Source organism: Phyllostomus discolor, chromosome 10 (genome assembly GCF_004126475.2).
Source record: "Phyllostomus discolor isolate MPI-MPIP mPhyDis1 chromosome 10, mPhyDis1.pri.v3, whole genome shotgun sequence".
Lineage (NCBI taxonomy): Eukaryota > Metazoa > Chordata > Mammalia > Chiroptera > Phyllostomidae > Phyllostomus > Phyllostomus discolor.
The window spans coordinates 19232304-19251359 of record NC_040912.2 but is presented as its reverse complement, the minus strand read 5'-3'; the positions used below and the strand labels follow the sequence as shown (position 1 = coordinate 19251359).

Sequence of the window (19056 nt, the reverse complement as noted above, 5' to 3'; positions counted from 1 at the left end):
GAATCAGTTTATAAAATACTGCTGAATGGTCGTCTAGGATATTTTGAGTATCTTTAGTAAGATACTCATGTGTACTAAGGCTGAGGCCCTAGTACCTTTTGTTGTTGTGATATTAATTCCAAAGATGGCCATTGTATTTTCACACATAGGGCTACCTTATGATGAAAGATTATTTCACAATTTTCCACAAATGATACCTCTTTCATTTGTTTCATGTCATAATATATATGTCTGACTTTCTTCCATCTTATTTACTGTTGCCGGTGACACTTAGAAAGCATAATTAGGGGTGGGGTCACATTCTTATCTTTCAAACATTAGCATGCATTCATGATTTTGAGCACCCAACCCTACATGCTGGGCTGAAAGAAACAATTCCTATATATCTGATCATCATTGGAAAATTCTGTCTCATTTTAGATGACTGAATACAATGGACCGGGTCATGGTAAACTTACTTAACTGTTGGCTCCCCACACATATGGATCCTTCTGTAGTCAAGGCTGGAATGAAGTTATTTAGAAACAAAATAAAATTTAAGTATTTTAGAACAAAGTAAGATACTATCTAAATACCACAGAGAGAGCAAAGCTGATTTAAATGACTTCCTCTTTCAGTTTTTTCTTCTTCTTTGTTGTCGGGAGTTTCTGTATAAAGTTGGAAATATCCCAGAAAACATGTTATAACCTTCTGTGTTTTGCTCTAGAAATAAGAGCAATATTTGCTCAGATAAAGTGAACTGCCATTCTTTTTGTAAATAAGTTCTTGAAATGGATACATTAGTTTCTTATATATAAAGACTGAAAACAAGAGACCTAGGCAATACTACATCACTGGCTAAAAAGTTCATTTAGTTTTTTCCTTACATGGTTCTTGTGGCACTTAGTTGTCTTTAACTTCATTTGAAACGATTGTTAGATTGCATTGTGACAGCTGTCACATCAGTATTTATTTTTTAAAAAACTTATCAAAGTTGATGAATTTTTTGTGTAACCATTTAAATATTAAAGATTGAAGAAGATATGCAACATTGTTGGTGTATTATTCTTTATTATTTCAAGAAAGGTAAAAACACAACTGAAATGCAAAAAGGATGTGTGCAGTATATGGAGAAGGTGTTGTGACTGATCAAACACGTAAAAAGTGCTTTGCAAAGTTCCTTGGTACTTCTGACATTTTGGCTAAATAATTCTTTTCTGTGGGGGCTGTCTTACACACTGGAAGATGTTAGCAGGACCCCTGGCCTCTACCCACTAGAAGTCAATATCAGGAGATAACCGACATACTCAAAATATCTAAATCATTCAAGTTATTTGTGACAATGAAAAATGTATCTTTTGTTTTATGGAAAAAAACCATATGGACTTTTTGGCCAACCCAATGTCACATTTATAGACCTGTATAGCCTGAAGCACAAGTGTGGATGCATTATGGTCCTTCAGATTCCACTGAACCCGGCACCCAGTCCTGGCACTCCCAGTGAAGTCCACGCCGTAAAGACATTAAAGATGTACCTGCATTTGATGCATCCAATAGATTTTAGTTAGTTGTGCAGTAGTGCTCCATCTTTAACATGTTTTGACCTCTCAGTCAAAAGATAAGTGGATTCTTAGTTAAGAATCTTGTAATTTGTACATTACATTCTGAGATCATTTTTCGTTGTGAAAAATATGAACTTATGGTCTCTCCTGACTCAAGCTTTTGACTATTGCATTTCCTGTGTCATGAGTAGAATGCTCACCATTGTTATCTTTTATTTATTATGTTGAGTATAAACTTGAATGGAGTTAGTGATTGTTATTATATCCACAACAGAGGCCTGCTCTATTTAAGAGAGGATGTTTGATGGCCTCCCACACAGAGAGAGCTTTTCACTTGACCATGGGTGATATCAGCTGCACATCTGTGAAAACATGACGATCACATTCTTATCACCCAAGAACGTCCTCAAATCTCAGCCTTCTGCATACTTTGGTCATCTTTACTTCCTCGGCTTGTAGGTGGATGAAAGAAGTACTGGGTTTCTAGCAGGAAATCTTAAGGACTCACAGTATTCAAGGTAGACATATGTTACTATCTGATTTGCTTGCAGAGCCTGTTACATAAGTCATAATACTGATAACCTACAAAACACAAATGTTGTTGGCTCGGTGTTGCAAAACAAATAGGCCAATTTAATATGTTGGATATATATATATATTTTTTATATTTATATTTATATATGTATATTCTCTGTCCCTTAATGATTTTGTTTGCTGAGTTTGCATTATCTTTATGGCTTCCTAAATCACCTTTCTAATTCCAGTTTTAACTTCTAATAAGTAAATAGAATATATTAGTAAATTACATAGTGCATAAGTTGGTAGGTACTATGGGAAAAGCAAACAGACAAAGGGGGTGGCATGCAGGGGACAGTGTGGAGGGGTATTGACATACCTGTAATAGAGTCATCAAAAAGGCCTAATTGAGGTTTGGCAATGAATGCATCCAAAGTAATTAATATTGAGGTGTCCCAAATAAAATGTTAGGGTAAGTGCTCCTGTGAAATGCCTGTGACTCGTAGACTCCAGTCAGGTGCACATCAAGGGCACACTCGCCGGGGAGAACATTTAATATTTCCTTAAGGGATATGTTTGACATACTTCCCAATTACCTGTGGAGGTTAAAATGTTAAATTCATGTTGTTCATCAGTTTCATCCTAGGCAATATGGAAGTTGAATCAGCAGTATTAAAGTTTAGCAAAATGGCTTGATTTCACATTTACCTCTTTTGTGGCAAATATTTTTCTTCTTTTGTTGATATCAATAATAAAGTAAAATACACAAAAACTAAACCACAGATGGAGGTTAATAAAGTAAATAATAATTATTGGATACTGAAAGTTTCACAATTAAATGGTATTATTTAAAGTGAATCATTTCTTTAAATATAAAGTTCAGCCACTTAAAATCTAAATTCAATTTCTTCCTTGCATATTTGAGCAAGCCTTCAATTGTGCTGCTTTGTTTTCTAGAAGACATTTTTTTATTTTTTGAAATTATATTTTATTGATTATACTATTACAGTTGTCCCGAATTTTCCTCCTTTGTCCCCCTCCACCCAGCCACCTTCACTCCCTCAGGCAATCCCCACACTGTTGGCCATGTCCGTGGGCCATGCGTGTGTGTTCCTGGACTACTCCATTCCCTACGCTGTACTATACATCCCCATGACTGTTCTGTAACTACCAATTTGTACTTCTTAATCTCTTCACCTTTTCACCTATCCCCTTGACCCCCTCCCATCTGGCAAACTTCAAAACGTTCTCCTTATCTAGGATTCTGTTCCTGTTCTGCTTGTTTGTTTATTTTGTTTTTTTTTTTAGATTCAGTTGTTGATAGATGTGTATTTATTGCCATTTTATTGTTCATATTTTTGATCTTCTTCTTAATGACAATATTATAACATTTTATATAATACTGGTTTGGTGATGATTAACTCCTTTAGCTTTTTCTTCTCTGGAATGCTCTTTATCTGTCTTTAAATTCTAAATGATATCTCCTCTGGGTAGAGTAATCTTGGCTGTAGGTCCTTGCTTTTCATCACTTTGAATAGTTCTTGCCAATCCCTTCTGGCCTACAAAGTTTCTGTTGAGAAATTAGCTGACAGTCTTATGGGGGCTCCCTTGTAGGCAACTAACTGCTTTTCTCTTGCTGCTTGTAAGATTTTCTTTTTGTCTTTAATCTTTGACATTTTAATTGTAATGTGTCTTGGAGTGGGCTTCTTTGGGTCCATCTTGTTTGGGACTCTCTGTACTTCCTAGATTTGTATGTCCATTTCCTTCACCAAGTTAGGGAAGTGTTCTTTCATTTTTTTTTTTAATAGGTTTCCAATTTCTTGCTTTTTTTCTTTTCTTTTGGCTACCCCTATGATGTGAATGTTGGTACACTTGAAGTTGTCCCAGAGGTTTCTTACTCTATCCTCATTTATTCAGATTCTTTTTCTTCTTACTGTTCTTATTGGTTGTTTTTTGCTTTGTTATGTTTCGAATCACTAATCTGATTCTCTGCTTCATCCATTCTACTGTTGGTTCTCTGTAAAGTGTTTTTTATTTCAATTAGTGTATCCTGTTTTATAATAGTAGGTATAGTAGTAGTAGTAGTAGTAGTAGTAGTAGTAACAACATAGTAGGTGTCCTATAAGGTCCAGTGGCACAGCCTCATCTATTACCCAAGCTGGGTATTCAAGGTGCACTCACTGTATGGGCTGTGTACACCCTTCTCTTATAGTTGAGCCTTGATTGTTGTTTGCATGTCCATGGTCAGCTACTGCTTATGTTCTGTCCAAAGTCACACAGCATGAGCTACAGTCTGCAGGTGGCTGCTACTTGTGCTGAACTTGGAGGTGCCCTGGAGAGGCCAAGACGTGAATCTAGGCTGGTTGCTGCTAGTGCTGAGCCTGAGGCAACTTAGTAAAAGATACAGGGCTCACAGAAACCAGATGCTGCTCATTTGAGAGAAATTGGGAAAACCTGAAGCTTGCACCAAGGCAAGCCATTCGTATGGAAAAGGCACTGGAAACAGCTTGGGTGGACCTGAAAGTTGGGTGGGGCAGGGCCTCAGAGAATCATCAGGGAGAGGCAAACAGTGTGAGCCAGGTTGATGGAGTCTCAGATATGGTACCTGCCTACTGGCTCTGTGGCTCTCTGTGGAGGAAGGCTCAGAAAAGGTACAATGGCCTCTGCCAGCACTTCTTTCCGGGAGAAAGCTGTCCCCCGGCTCTTGCCCTGATGCTAGACAGTTCAGTTTCTCCCCATATGTCTCTGAGGCCTTTCAAGCTGCTGCCCCCCCCACCCCCCGCTGGAGCTCAGAGGGAATGAGTCTGAGTAAGTCTATGTGTGCGCCCTTTAAGAGGAACTGCCTGAGACTGTAGAAGTTTGTCTTCCACAGCTTCAATCCCCACTGGTTTTTAAAGCCAAAAGTTATGGAGACTTATCTTCCTGGCACTGGAACCCTATGCTGGGGGTCCTGGTTTGGGTCTGGGACCCCTCCCCCCTGAGATATCCTTCCCAATTTTTATTTGCCACATGTGGGTATGGGGCCAGCCCCCTCTGCATCTCCAACCCTCCTACTAGTCTTAATGTGGTTTCTTTTTTAATTCCATAGTTGTAGGACTCCCATTCAGCTCAATTTCTGATTGTTCTGAATGACAGTTATATAGTTTAGTTGTGATTTTGACGTGGTTGTTCAAGGAGATGAGCCATGTTTACCTACACCACCATTTTGACCGAAGTTAGAAGACATTTTCATAACCCCCTTTCTTTTCACATCTGTGCTCCAACTAAGAAAAAAAAGATTACAAAACTGAACCTAAACCAATAAAATAGTTCAATACATCAGTTCTCATATCCATAAGAATAGTCATTTTTAAATGTTTTATCTGGCTACTTGAAGAGCTAACAAAAGCAGGACAGTTTGTGTTAAATAAAAGATAACTTGGAAGAGGCAACTGATTGATGTTTCTCTCACACACAGATGTGTTTCTCCCTTCCTTCCCCCCTCTCTAAAAATGAATAAATAAAATCTTAAAAAAAGATAATGAAGCTTTGTAATATGAACATAATCAAACATTTTTTGAAATATAAGTGGACATTCTTGGAGTAGATTTTTTCACAGACATATTTATTTAGATCTTTGTCATTCAAACTGTGAAATCAGAGTTAGCATTGAGAGAGTAGGATGCAAATAAAAACTCACCTTGTTTGCTTTTCATTGTTGACTGAAGTTCCCTAAATCAGCTCACATGTGGAGTAGTCCAGTTCACTTTATCTAGATGTGGCACTGCTTTCCCTTTCTTTTTGTTCATATTTAAGGACAGTATTATTTGAAATTATTTTGAAAGCTTTTAGTCTTGCTACAGCTCACTTCAAAGTACATAAAAGCCGAGACCTGATAATACATCAGACATAATTATTTGCTCACTCTCTATCTACCCCTCCAAGGCTTTCTTTGCCAATGGAATACCAAATTAGTTCAAGTATTAACCCTTTAGGAACATGCTTCTCTTTCCCATTGTAGGGGAAATCTGAATTTCTCTAATATTAAAAAAAATCCCCACCCTGCCAGGTGTAGCTCAGTGGATTGAGCGTGGTCTGTGAACCAAAGTGTCATAGGTTCGATTCCCAGTCAGAGTACATGCCTGGGTTGCAGGCCATGACCCCCAGCAACCGCACATTGATGTTTCTCTCTCTCTCTTTTTCTCCCTCCATTCCCTCTCTAAAAATAAATAAAAATAAAATCTTTAAAAAAAGTTCTCATTTTAAAAAAATCCCCTTCTTCTTAATGCTAATTAGTTTGTGATCAAGTTCTGCTCTGTGAGATATGGGGAGAAATCTGTTGAGTGCTGATGGGTGTTTGTATTAGCATTATCATTTTTACATTTGAAAAGCAAAGGCAAAAAAGTTAATTTTGCAGAAGTCACAGAGTAAATGGTGGAGCATTGACTCAAGGTCAGGAATTGGACTCCAGAGACCAAGCAATATATGAGTGAGGACCCTCAAAAAACCAGAATTATCCGGAGTGTGGGACCCTTGTATTACTGGATTCCCCCACTAGGAGTGTGCTAGGAACCCACATGTATCAATGCACCAACTGGTGTTGTTGGGAGAAGCCGTGCTTGGCTTCAGTGAATTATTTTTTTTTGAAGACTGTTTCAACACATTTGCCCATTTCATGATGGGTGATTTATGAGTGCACCTGCCCACACCACGCTGAGTGTTCAGCAGTTTTTGACCAAAAATGGGATGACCCCTATGCCCCACCCTCACTATTCACCCAATCTTGCCCCAAACAACTATTTTTTGTTTCCCCAGATGAAAAAGTCCTCAAAGGGAAACATTTTGCAGATGTGGAAAAAGTAAAACAAAAAATGGTAGAAGCACTAAAAGACATCAAAATTGATGAGTTCAAAAATTGATTCGAGTAGTAGAAAAAATATCTCAAAAGGTATATTGCATCAAATGGAGAGTAGATGACTGATGTTTAAACATGTTAGAAAAATACATGATTTACTTAAGAAATCAATTCCAGTCAGGGCACATGCCTGGGTTGCAGGCCACAGCCCCCAGCAACCGCACATTGATGTTTCTCTCTCTCTCTCTCTTTCTCCCTCCCTTCCCTCTCTAAAAATAAATAAATAAAATCTTAAAAAGAAAGAAAAAAGAAATAAATTCCATGTTTTGGGGCCCCCTTTGTAAGATAAAAAAATTGTTCTTTTTCAGGTGAATACTAATAACTTTTATGGAGCACATGGGAAAATGAAGGATTCTGTTCCTTTTCGACTGAAGAGCCCATGAAAATCAGGAGAACCCCATGGCCCTTTACCACAATTGATATGTAGGCCCATTCAAAGGGTTGTTGTGTCAGAATAGGACACAACCATGCTGTCACAAGTTAGGTAAAAGCACCTAATGATAAAATTGCTTGCTAATTTCTATTCCTCCAAATTTAGAGCAAATGAAAGTTAAGAACTAACATATTGATTGAATTAATAGCTCAATTACTTTAAAATGCACATGTGTCTTGATGTAAACTGTTGTAAAAAGGAGTCATTGCAATGACAAAACAGTGAAGCAGGATACATTTCATTAACATGGTACCTTTAATTACCAACTCATTAATAAGCTTCTGAATAAGACAATCATTTTGTTGTGAAAGTTTTGAAAAGAAAGTCAGTGTTTAGGTCATAGCTGATATTAACTCTGGAGAAGGGAAGGAAACCATGGTTTTTGGGGAAGAACTTGAGAAAAGGGAGAAAGAGTAAGGAAAATTGAGCATCTATTTTGGTTAGGTGGAGGGGCCTAGGAGTGGAAGCAAAAAAAAAAAATGTAGGAATGAACTCTTCAGTGTGGTGAAGGATTTCCTAAAATGTTGCAAAATATGAGTCCCCAGGATGCTAATAGATTTTGGGTTAATAACCAAATAAAATTTTAGGTAATAAAATAATTTTGTAAAGACCCAAGGTAACAGGTCTTTAATTGAACAATTTGTATTATAAAATTTTACATATAATGAATATTTTATGCTATACTTTCTAAAATTATTTATCTAGGAAGAAGTTGTCTTTCCTCTGCCTTTTTCTGTTTATTTGTTTTTAGTGTGAAATCCTATAGCCCTTAGATTCCATGATAGATATTTTGGGAAAATTGGAGAGTGGTAGTTATGTCTGAGCATATCTAGACATTTTACTGGGAACCAGCAAAAGCATGGCTGCTGTAGAAGGAGATGGGGGTAAGCTGAGCTATTCCCGTGTGTGATCCTAGCATTGGGACCAGAATTTTTTCCCAAGAATCAGCCTCATTAGAGAATCTCCCATGTGCCAAGCGGTTATGGCCAAGTAGCCAGTATCTTAGGAATCGTGTAATGTTTCCGGACACTGATTGACTACCTGGCAACCTGTTGACTGAAACTTCTGTATGGAATGTAGTTGAGAATATTCCAAATATATAAATGCCCAATATTTTCTCATTAAATGTCCTACTACTGTGTTGTGAACTGTTTGTCCATGGGTGCCCTCACACTCTGTCTACTCTCAGCGGTACTTGGCCATGTAACATTTTCACTCTGAAACTCAAACCTCCCTGGGACATCTGTAGAGATCCACACATGTTTCAGACGTATTAATGCTAGCCACCACCAGAAGCCGCAGACTGGGTATGTGTGGCTGTATATTTGTGTCAGCATTTTCCTTTCTCCAGATTCATATTTTTCATTATTGCAGTTCTCTTTTAAGGTACAAACTATTTGGCCATATTCTATAAAATATATATTCTACATAAATGAAATCTCATAGTAGTATTCCTTAAAATTTTTAAAAAATGGTCAATATTTTGCTTCAGTTCCTGAGCTCTATTCTATTATGGAAATAAATTTTATTATTTTAGAAAATATAGTAAATCAGTGAGTTGATGAGTGTTCAGGTGAAGTGTTAAGTCATTAATAAGTAAACTTGCTATTTTGAGTATATATATTTCCATTACTTAGAAGGAAAGTTTGCAGTTCTGAGCTATGGGAAATTGAAAAAGAAGTTCACAACTGAAGCTTAAACATAGATTGTCAAATACATTTTACTTAGTTTATGTGTGTGTGTATGTATATGTGTGTGTATATATATGTATATATATGGATTTATGCAAATATTTTTATTACACCTGTCACATATATTCATTGGTGCCATCTTATGAACATAACATTGTTGGCTCCCAGATCAATACATTAGAGAATGTTAGTGCACATGATGGCTTTTTGTAAGACCCCTAGGGTGAGGGACTTAACACCTGTTCAGGTTCTTACACTGTAGTCCAGACTAAGGGAATTGAATTCCCAGTTTGTGGGTATGTGGTTACACATTTCAGTGAGAATGTGCAGAGCTTTGGTGAGATTCTTTGTGCTGGTCCTTAACCCAGGAGATGGGAGGAGTCAGTGCTCCAGGCCAAAAGGTGGGCTGACCTGTCACATCCTCAGTAAATTCTTAGCATGCTCTCTGTACCTGGGTCAGTGATTTGCAAAAAGCATGGGGGATTTACCTTTAGCATTACTTCAACCATCATGTGATCTTTTAAACAAAAGTGAAGTGAACATTCATTATAATGGGGTTCAGTGAAGTCCTCACCTGATCCTGGGTTCTTTCCCACCTGCCCTATGTGTGTATGTGCTCCTATGCTGTGTAGCAATGAACCTCTCCATAGACCCTCCAGTGGAGTGTGACAAGCAGAGTTAGAAGATAAGTCCTAAGGCTCTCAGTTTTGGGAAAGAATGCTCATATTTATGTAAGCATAAGCATTTAGAAATGAGCTTGGTTTTCCTTAACAAATTGATCAAAAGTTTAGATTCATAGTTCTAATGTTAACCAGGGAGTATGTCAAAAGGTTTAAGAGTACTTTTTAAGACTATCAATCCCACACTGTAATTAATTAAAAAATTCAAATGATTTTGATTGCAATCTCACAAAATACCAAAAAATATCTAGATTTTGGCATTTCAACACATGCACACTCACCACCACGAAGAAGAAGGTTTGCTGCATTTGCTCTTCTTAAGCATCTACTAACTATTGGGCAAATTCAATGCACGGACAGAGAGCATGACTCATACCTAAATCACAATTGACCTCTTTGATTACTAAAGTGAGGAACTATAAACTATCCTTTATCTGGTAGCTTCAAGGAGAAAATGATTATTCTGTGAAGTCTTCATTACGCATTTTGTAGTGTGGAAGCAGCAGACACAACTTTTTTCATTTTGAATATATTTTATTTTATTTTTATTTTTTAATTGTTATTGAGGTATAATTAACATATTATATTAGTTTCAGGTAAACACATAATAATTCGATATTTGTATATATTACAAAATGATAGCCCTGGCTGGTGTAGCTCAGTAGATTGAGCACGGGCTGGGAACCAAAGTGTCCCAGGTTCGATTCCCAGCCAGGGTACATTCCTGGGTTGCAGGCCATAACCCCCAGCCACAGCACATTGATGTTTCTCTCTCTCTATCTATCTATCTCCCTCCCTTTCCTTTCTAAAAATAAATAAATAAAATATTTTAAAAAAAAGAATTAACCAATCAGATGCAACTTTATAGAAAAAAAAAATGATCATCACAGTAAGTCTAGTTAAACATCCATTACCTCACTTTGGGTTTTTTTCCACCACTCCCACCCACTCAGCCATCCCCCTCTCCCACCCTTGGTTCGACCTCCCTTTGGCTTTGTCCGTGTGTCCTTTATATGTGTTCCTTGAAGACCCTTCTCCCTCCCCCCATCAACCCCTCCCACCTCTCCCAACACTAAATGTTCTCTAACAGGAAGTTGTTTCTCAAATAATTGTGTTCCCATGGCTGGTGTGGGAGAGAAGAGCATTAAATGTAAAACTTAAAGTATCAACAAAAATGTTGGGCTTGCACATCCTCCTGGCTGCTGATCTGGCTGTTTACATTCGATGACTCCTGACACTTCCAGTGATTCTCATCATCAACTTTCGCTGGCTCATCACAAAGGAAGAGGTAGAAAGCAAAGCGGGACACAGTGCGGCTGCAAGGATTGGGCTTCCTCTGGTCTGGCTTGATCAAAACATCACATGACCTTCTTCATATTCCACGCTCATCACATCAGCCTGTTCCAAGGGTATCATGCTGAGGATTTCTGAGGACCATTTTCATGCTTTATGTTCGCTTGAAATTAAGTACAAAGAGACTGCCCTTAAAAGTATATAAGAAAAATAGTACAAGTCATGTAGAGAGTCTCACGGATTTACATGGGACTAAGAGTTGCATAATGCTATGCTGAATTTGTATTTTGCTTTGAAAGCAGTTTGATTACACTAAGACCTAGACTGCCAAACATATAACCCACGGCTGCATACAATAAAGTCTGTCTGTTAGCTTGCTGGAAGTCACCAAAAAGAATCATCAAGACATCCTACTCTGCAGTAGCACTTAATCTAACTGGAATTTGTAATATTACTCTTAGGGAATAGAAAATATTGAGAATTTGCCTATAAGAGAGGACTCATTATAATAAAAATATTCAGAAGACACTGTGGAAAGTGAGTTACTCACTCCATGCCCTATAGTTTGAAAACCAATGAATTCTTTCAAAAAGACTTTAAAACCAGAAATCTTTATCCTCATGTATCATAGAAAAATACTTATAGCAAAATTACATATTTAAGTAACCAGTCCAACCCCAAGTTCAGGCAGAGTAGTATTCAGTTATACTATTAAGAATTGTCTTCATTTTCACTTTTGGGTTGTCAATAGCTGCACGTGGTGGGCAAGGCATCAGATTTGGAAGAAAGCATTGATTTGCTTGATTTCAACTGTAAATCTGGAGTGCATCTTTCAATTTATGAAGTCACAGTTATTCTGCTAGGCCTCTGGATTATGGTACCATTTTGTATTCAAAACAGAATATTGACTGATAGATTTTTCAACTACAGATCTTAGAAAAGTAGAAGGAATTTGAAAACATTTTCACCTTCTCTTTAGTGATCAAGTTGCAATAGGTTTGTTGCAGTATGGTTATTGAATTACATGAGTATTTATATCTCGCTGAATTAATAATTCATAGCATGTGACTGTTACAAAAAGTGAAGCTAAGAAAACACCATGCCTATCTCCCATTGCTCATTGTGGATGGTGTCGAGTGGGTCTCTGTGAGCGCTCACACGCATGTGCACATCATGTGGGTTAAGTCAGACAAACGTTTGTATGGGTGGTCTCAGACAACAACCACAAACCACTTATTCAGATAAATCTGTCGGTTCCTTCTCTGAGACTGTACCAGGTAGACAAGCTAACAACTCTCTTAAGAGCTTTTCCTTTCCTGATGCTGATCACGGCAGAAGCTATCCGAGTGCTTGAAATATACCGTCATTGGAACATGGGGGAGATTGTCAAAAAAATGTTAAAACTTTTGCTAAAATGAGGTCAAGATTATAAACTTCATTTTACAAATGAGAAATAGCATTTTATGGATTTAAAAGTTTGCCAACTATGTTTAAAACCATCCAAACACATAGAGTAAATGTATGATCCAGGTTTCGTGGCAAGTCTGCAGACCCCTTGCCCTTTACTTCCCCCGCCTCACGTAAGCGTGCTCCGTAGCCACATGTACCACACAGCTGGGCTTTCTCTGCATCACGTTTCCAGCCTGTCCTGCTCCCCTCAGTTTGCCGACACTTCACACTTGACTATCCCATTCCACAGGTCATGTCTGCAGTAGAATCATCCTCATGGAAGTCTTCTGCCAGTAGTGAGGAGACATGTGCCATGGAAACTTAACTCTCGTTTGCTGATTAGCCTATGTTAAAGTTGGTCTTGTTATCGCTCAGTGTGCTTCAAGTTGCAGTTTCCAAGAAGCTGTCAATGACTAATGTCAGTGAGGACTTACTGCACATACCTTGTATTAGATATAAAATACTTTGAAAATGACAAATGTCCAGAACTGCATTGTAATATAGTTTATCTTTCTTTGTCTTATACAACTCTTTCAGCCTTGACTATGGGTGGTTTGATAAATGTTCCATCTGTGATTCCATTTTACAGAAATGAAGTGAATTCTGAGAACAAGTGGCTTTCTCACTGTTTGCACATAAGATGAACAATGAAATTTAGGTTACAGTCACATACAGATATAGTGTATTGACCTAGCCTGCTGGCTATAGATACGCAATGTAAAATGATACACAAATCGTTAGTTACATGTGACAGAACAAAGGCAGGCAGATCATGTGTCTTTTCACAGTTGCAGAGAGATGCCAACTGGCCACCAAAATTCACGACTGCCCTGCCAGACGCAGGGGTGTAGTTGGGAGGGAGCTGCTGAGCCAGGCTTTATAGTGTCCTTTACATTTACGTTACACGTGAGGGTAGATCCCGCTAATGGAATGTGAGCAGAAACATGATCAAGGGTGTGTTTTCCTTAAGCTTTCTTCCCTTTCTGACAACGTGGGCAGTGGAAAATGGGGCCCCAAGATGTGGAAGGGTCATAAGCTAGAAGCACCCAGTCTCTGAACCTTCACGCGAGGAGAAGCAACCTGCTAGCGACACACAGGTCTGACTGTTGTCCGACTGAGAAATAGGCTTCCGCTGCGGCCGTTGAAAGTTTGGGCTTTATCATAGTCATCTCACCAATAGAGAATCGAATATGCATCTTAATAAAGTTTTAATATCATTATGTAATAGATAAAACTAATAACTTTTAAACTGTGAAAAAGATTGAATTATTTTAAAGTTATAAGTACTACATAAACTATCTGCATGTTTTCTCAGAGATGATATATAAAAAGGTTAATTTTACTAGCTAATATAATTTATAGATGGGCTTTCTAATTAGTTATACAGATATTATCTCACTTTTTAAAGAAACAACAGGTAACAGGAATACTTTTCTGGTAGCTGATATAACTTCTAGATTGAGCTCTCTAATTAAATAGACAGGTACTATTTTACTTTGCACTGAAATGCACAAACACAGTCTTTGGCCAGCACAGTATTATCAGCCAGAGAAGGGATTTCAAAGAAAACTGGAATTTAGAGAAATCTCTATGTTGCATTTAAAAGGTGATATCTGCATGTCTCTCTTTGTGCCACATGCATTTATGTGCACATTCTATGTCATGGTGGCTGAGGGACATGGTTCCATGGTGGAGATCCAGCAGCCATTTCCAATCTATGAGGCTTGGGCAATTTACCTGCCTTGCTCTGTTTCCTCATTTGTCATATAAGGACAATAATATCTAGGCTATAGGATTTTTATGAAAGTAATATGACACATCTGCAGGCATCTTTTAATCTGGAAATAGAACTTCACATTATTTGTTGTCATTTATTGGACTTTAAATTTTACGGCAAAGAACACAAACTCATAGGAAAGCGTGGCTTAAATTCAGCAGAAATTCAGTTTTTGCAATAGTCCCTGAACACACTTTAAAACATTTCTGTTTCTCTGCACATTTTTTTGCTCCCTTGCAATGGGTTAAAGAAAAGACAAATTAGTCATCTGAGATCACCCATATGATCCACTCTTGTAGGTCAAGATGGAGACATGTTAATGGAGAAGAGATCTCATTTATTTACAAACACTTCAGCTAGCTGAAGTGACTCTGTGCGTATTCAACCCAACTCAGGGCTTCTAGAGGTCACTGCGTAGCAGAAAAAAACTAAAGTAATCATCAAAATTAATCATACTGACGCCTGTGTGTCTGATATTTTTTAGAATATTATGGGAAACAAACAGCAGTGAAATTTGGCAAACAATTTGGAGTGTGTGTGCTTTATAAAATATTGCTTTTAAGTCTTGTGGTTAAGCTTTGGCCTAAACCCCATTCTCTGGAGTTCGGGAAAACCAAGTTTTCTAATACAAGAGATGTGGAAGACCAGTTTGCAGAAGGAAAAGGGTGTGGCAATAAATTTAATATTTATACACGTAAAATTTCAGAAAATTGTTGCCAATTAGACAATATGTATCTATACTAGATAGTTCATGAAAGGTGGGATTCAAAACCAGAATTTAGGTAGGAGAGATGTATTTTGATATGTTCTAAGTAAATTTGTAATGTGATTTAATAATTGAAGATTCATTTAAATCTTACTCTCTAAGAACACATCAGGACACCTTCAGCATGTCTCCAGTAATTAGACTACAGTCAAGACGATGAACCATAGATAGCAACACAGGATTCTATTTTTAGAAAAGATAAAAAAATATAGTCAACTGGGGAAAAGAAGAAATTCTACTAGACCTATCTATAGTTGACAATGGAAATCACAAATGTTGTGGTATAGTGAGTTTTTGTTTGAACAGATATTCAAGATATAACAATGATTTAAATCTGTTGTATGCCAAAAAAAAACCAAAACAAGTCGTGAACATTCTGTGAGCTCTGACAATTACACGGCCTCTGCCTCTGTAGGGACTTGAGAATGGACTCAAGTCCAGTGCTCCATGGAGACAACCCTTTAGAAGAAAAAGGTTGATGATAATTGCTGCGGGTCTCACAGTGACATTTGTCTATTCCATTGCACTTGGATGATTCTCTGTGTCGTGGTTGTTTTTTACTTTGAGATTATAATTTTTTAAAAGATTTTTAAAATTTATTTTTAGAGAGGGAAGGGAGGGATATATATATATATATATAGAGAGAGAGAGAGAGAGAGAGAAACATCAATGTGCGGTTGCTGGGGGTTCTGGCCTGCAACCCAAGAATGTACCCTGGCTGGAAATCGAACCTGGGACACTTTGGTTTGCAGCCCATGCTCAACCCACTGAGCTACACCAGCCAGGGCTGAGATTATAATTTTTAATTAAGCTAAATTCTCCTAATGTCAGATAACTCAGCCTTAATGGAAAGGACTGTCATTTTTAAGTGACTTTATTGCCTTCTTTCATGAAAATGCAGGGTTTGCTGCTGCTTTTCCTCGCCCCGGGGGTGACAGAAGATGTGGGCAGAGAGCAGTGGAAGACTGCTGTTGAACGCTCTTGGGTAATTTGGAGTTTATTAACTTTTCGCTTATCTTGTCTCCCTTTGAACATAGGCTTTTTAAAATCCTTATTATTAGATCCCCGTCTCAACCTATTAATAATTTTTGTGGCTCTGCTCTAAACCTGCTTCAAATGTTCTTGTAAATTGTGCAGGCCAGAACTGTACAGTCATTCCTGTTAGTCCTCTTGATGAAAGGTGTTTTTTTTTTCTGTTAACAGATATTTTGGAATCTAAATACTTTATTGTTTTTTAAAGTTTCCATTGTAAATTGCATTCTAGTAACAAACTATAGAAATGATCCCTGAAAGTGTAGTCTTGTAAATAGCATTCTAATAGCAACCCAATGCCAATAGGTGGGACTTCAGTATAACTTATCCTTTTGGACACAATAATAGAACACTTACCCCCAATTCTGTTAAGCAAGTGGCAGCTTGATCTGTATCGTGACATGTTCAGATATACTCAAAGATTATTTACTGGACTTTTTGTGTGATAATAAACTGGCTTTTCTAAAATGTTTTTTATATAGTTTGATTGAACAATTTACTAGAAGTACAAACAGGCCTGGCTGGTGTGGCTCAGTGGACTGAGTACCAGCCTGTGAACCAAAGGGTTGCTGGTTCAATTCCCAGTCAGGGCACATGCCTGTGTTGTGGGCCAGTTCCCCCAATGCAGGGCATATAAGAGGCAACCACACACTGATGTTTCTCTCCCTCTCTTTCTCGCCCCTCCCCCTCTCTAAAAATAAATAAATAAACTAAATCTTAAAAAGAGAAGTAAACACAGACTTCAGGATTTACTATGGAAACAAATAGCATAGTTGTCATCTCTAATTCAGCTCGAATCGCTGACTTCTATTGATGAGGCCCTGGTGAGTGGTGATGCGTCCTGCTGCTGTACAAAAACAGGCAGGTCAGTTCTTTGGGGCATATTTTTCAGGGCTTAAAAGTATCCAGTTTCTGAATTACACTGCATGTCCACCACACGCACACAAATTTGTCCCTTGGCTCGAAAGCCTGGTGTTTTAATGGTAGGGAATGCCATTGCCTGGAGGGCAAGGGAGAACAGAAATGAGTGGAGGTCAGAGTTGAATCCTAGACTTATTCTTATAATTTCCCCCCAATATTAGCCTCCACACCTTCTTACTATAAAAGATGATTCATTTCCAGGAATAAAAGATATTTCTAAAAGAAGATCCCTCCACATCTTGCAATTCTATGTATTTAGAATGCATTCCTTTAAGCTTTATTAAAGACCAGTTCAACCGTATATTCTAATAAAAGGTATTTGGGTTTAGAAGATGAACCCATGCTCACTACATGTAAATAAGCCTAGAAAACAGCAAATGTATTCTCATAACTATTTGTTTGGTTGGGCAGTCATTGTAAGCACTAAAGTAAAGCTTGATGTGCTTTCCAAGCAACTTTGTATAACTTTATTTATGTGGGATTCCCTGTAGCAAATGAATTAGAAAGATCTGAGCATTGCAAGTTACGTTTTACATCGCAGATGTTTTTACTATGTGACTTACAGGAGATCATCTGTGGTCGGGATGCCTTGTTAATGGCGTTTGGTGAGCTCTGTAACGACCATTGGAGTCCCTAAGGACCAGTTTAGAGTTCCACTGCTGCTCATTTATAATGAATAGTTTTGTCCCCCCCAAATCTGTATTTCAGTCACATTTGTTTAATAGCTCTTTACGTGAATCTGTTTCAAGCATGTCTGTCTGGTCCTGTCCTTTCTAGAGTAAGTCTGACAGTTGCTTGGAAACTATATGGAAAGAATTGAAAAATTACAGAAAAAGAGAATTTATTCATACCATCATTCATTGACTATGGATACTATTTATTGCTGATAAAGCCAGGATTTTATACAACTATAAATCTTCATTTCTCTGGGATAAGTGCCCAGAAGCTCCACTTTGTATCATATGGTAGTTTCATTAAAAAAAGAAAGAAACTATAAAATGGGTTTCCAGTTTTTGTACCAGTTTACAGTTCTATAAGAAATATGCAAGTGATCTAGTTTCTCTGCATTCTCACCAGTATTAATATCACTATTTTTATTTTATTCATTCTTATAGGTGCATATGATTTCTCATGGTAGTTTTAGGTTGCATTTTCCTGATGGTTAAAGATACTTTTTAATGTGTTTTCTTGTCATCCGTATATTCACATTGGTGAAATATCTGTTTGTGTCTTTTGCCAATTTCCTAATTCAATTGTTTGTTAATTTACTGTTCTGGGAGTTCCTTACATATACCAGGTACTAGTCCTTTTGTTAAATGTGTAGTTTGCAAATATTACCTCTCAGCCTGTACACTGTCTTTTCTTCCTCCTAATGGGATCCTATATACACAAAGTTTTTAATGTCGATAAAGTTCAATTTATTTTTTTAAATTTCACTTTTGGATTTAAGTTTAAAAAGTCTTGCTGTAGCCCCAGATCCTAAAGATATCTCTGTCATTTCTCTTTTACCATCTGTTAATTGCTTTTTAAAATTCACTTTGAGATCTTCCTGGTTCTCAGTATGAACAGTGACTTTCATTAAGACCTGTATATTCGGGGGGTATTATGTTAAAGATTTTGGATCTTATTTAAATCATCTGTGGCTCCACTGCAGGAGGAAAAGGAGCGATGACATCTTGTTACTGCCAAATGGGGCAGAAGTCCAGGTTTCCCCCTTGGCTTCCACCGACACCTGAAGCTGGAAGGTTCCACGTGACCCCTGGGTTAGAGTGGGATTTCTGGCTCCTCACTAGGTCTCCACTCCTAACCCCTAGTTGGGAGCTACAGGGGTTATTGCTTTCTATGTGGCTTCTACTGGTACTACAGAGGGGAGAGAGGGCCTCTTTCCTGCCAGGTAGTGGGGAAGGTCTTCTCTCTGTGGCACTGTCTGAGACACCAGCCCAGGGGTGGGAGGTTGGGCTCCTTCTGACAGCCTGGTGTGGGTAAGAGTCTAGGCAACTCACTCAGCCTTTGCTGGTGTGGCTGTGGGTTGGTCCATGGCTTTTTTTTTTTTGTGGAATTTG

At 37.9% G+C, this 19056-nt stretch overlaps 1 pseudogene; it reads right to left on the bottom strand.

Moving 5' to 3' along the window:
* Positions 1-16261: 16261 nt before the first annotated feature.
* On the bottom strand, positions 16262-16342 carry LOC114508301 (annotated as a pseudogene).
* Between the last annotated feature and the right edge of the window lie 2714 nt (positions 16343-19056).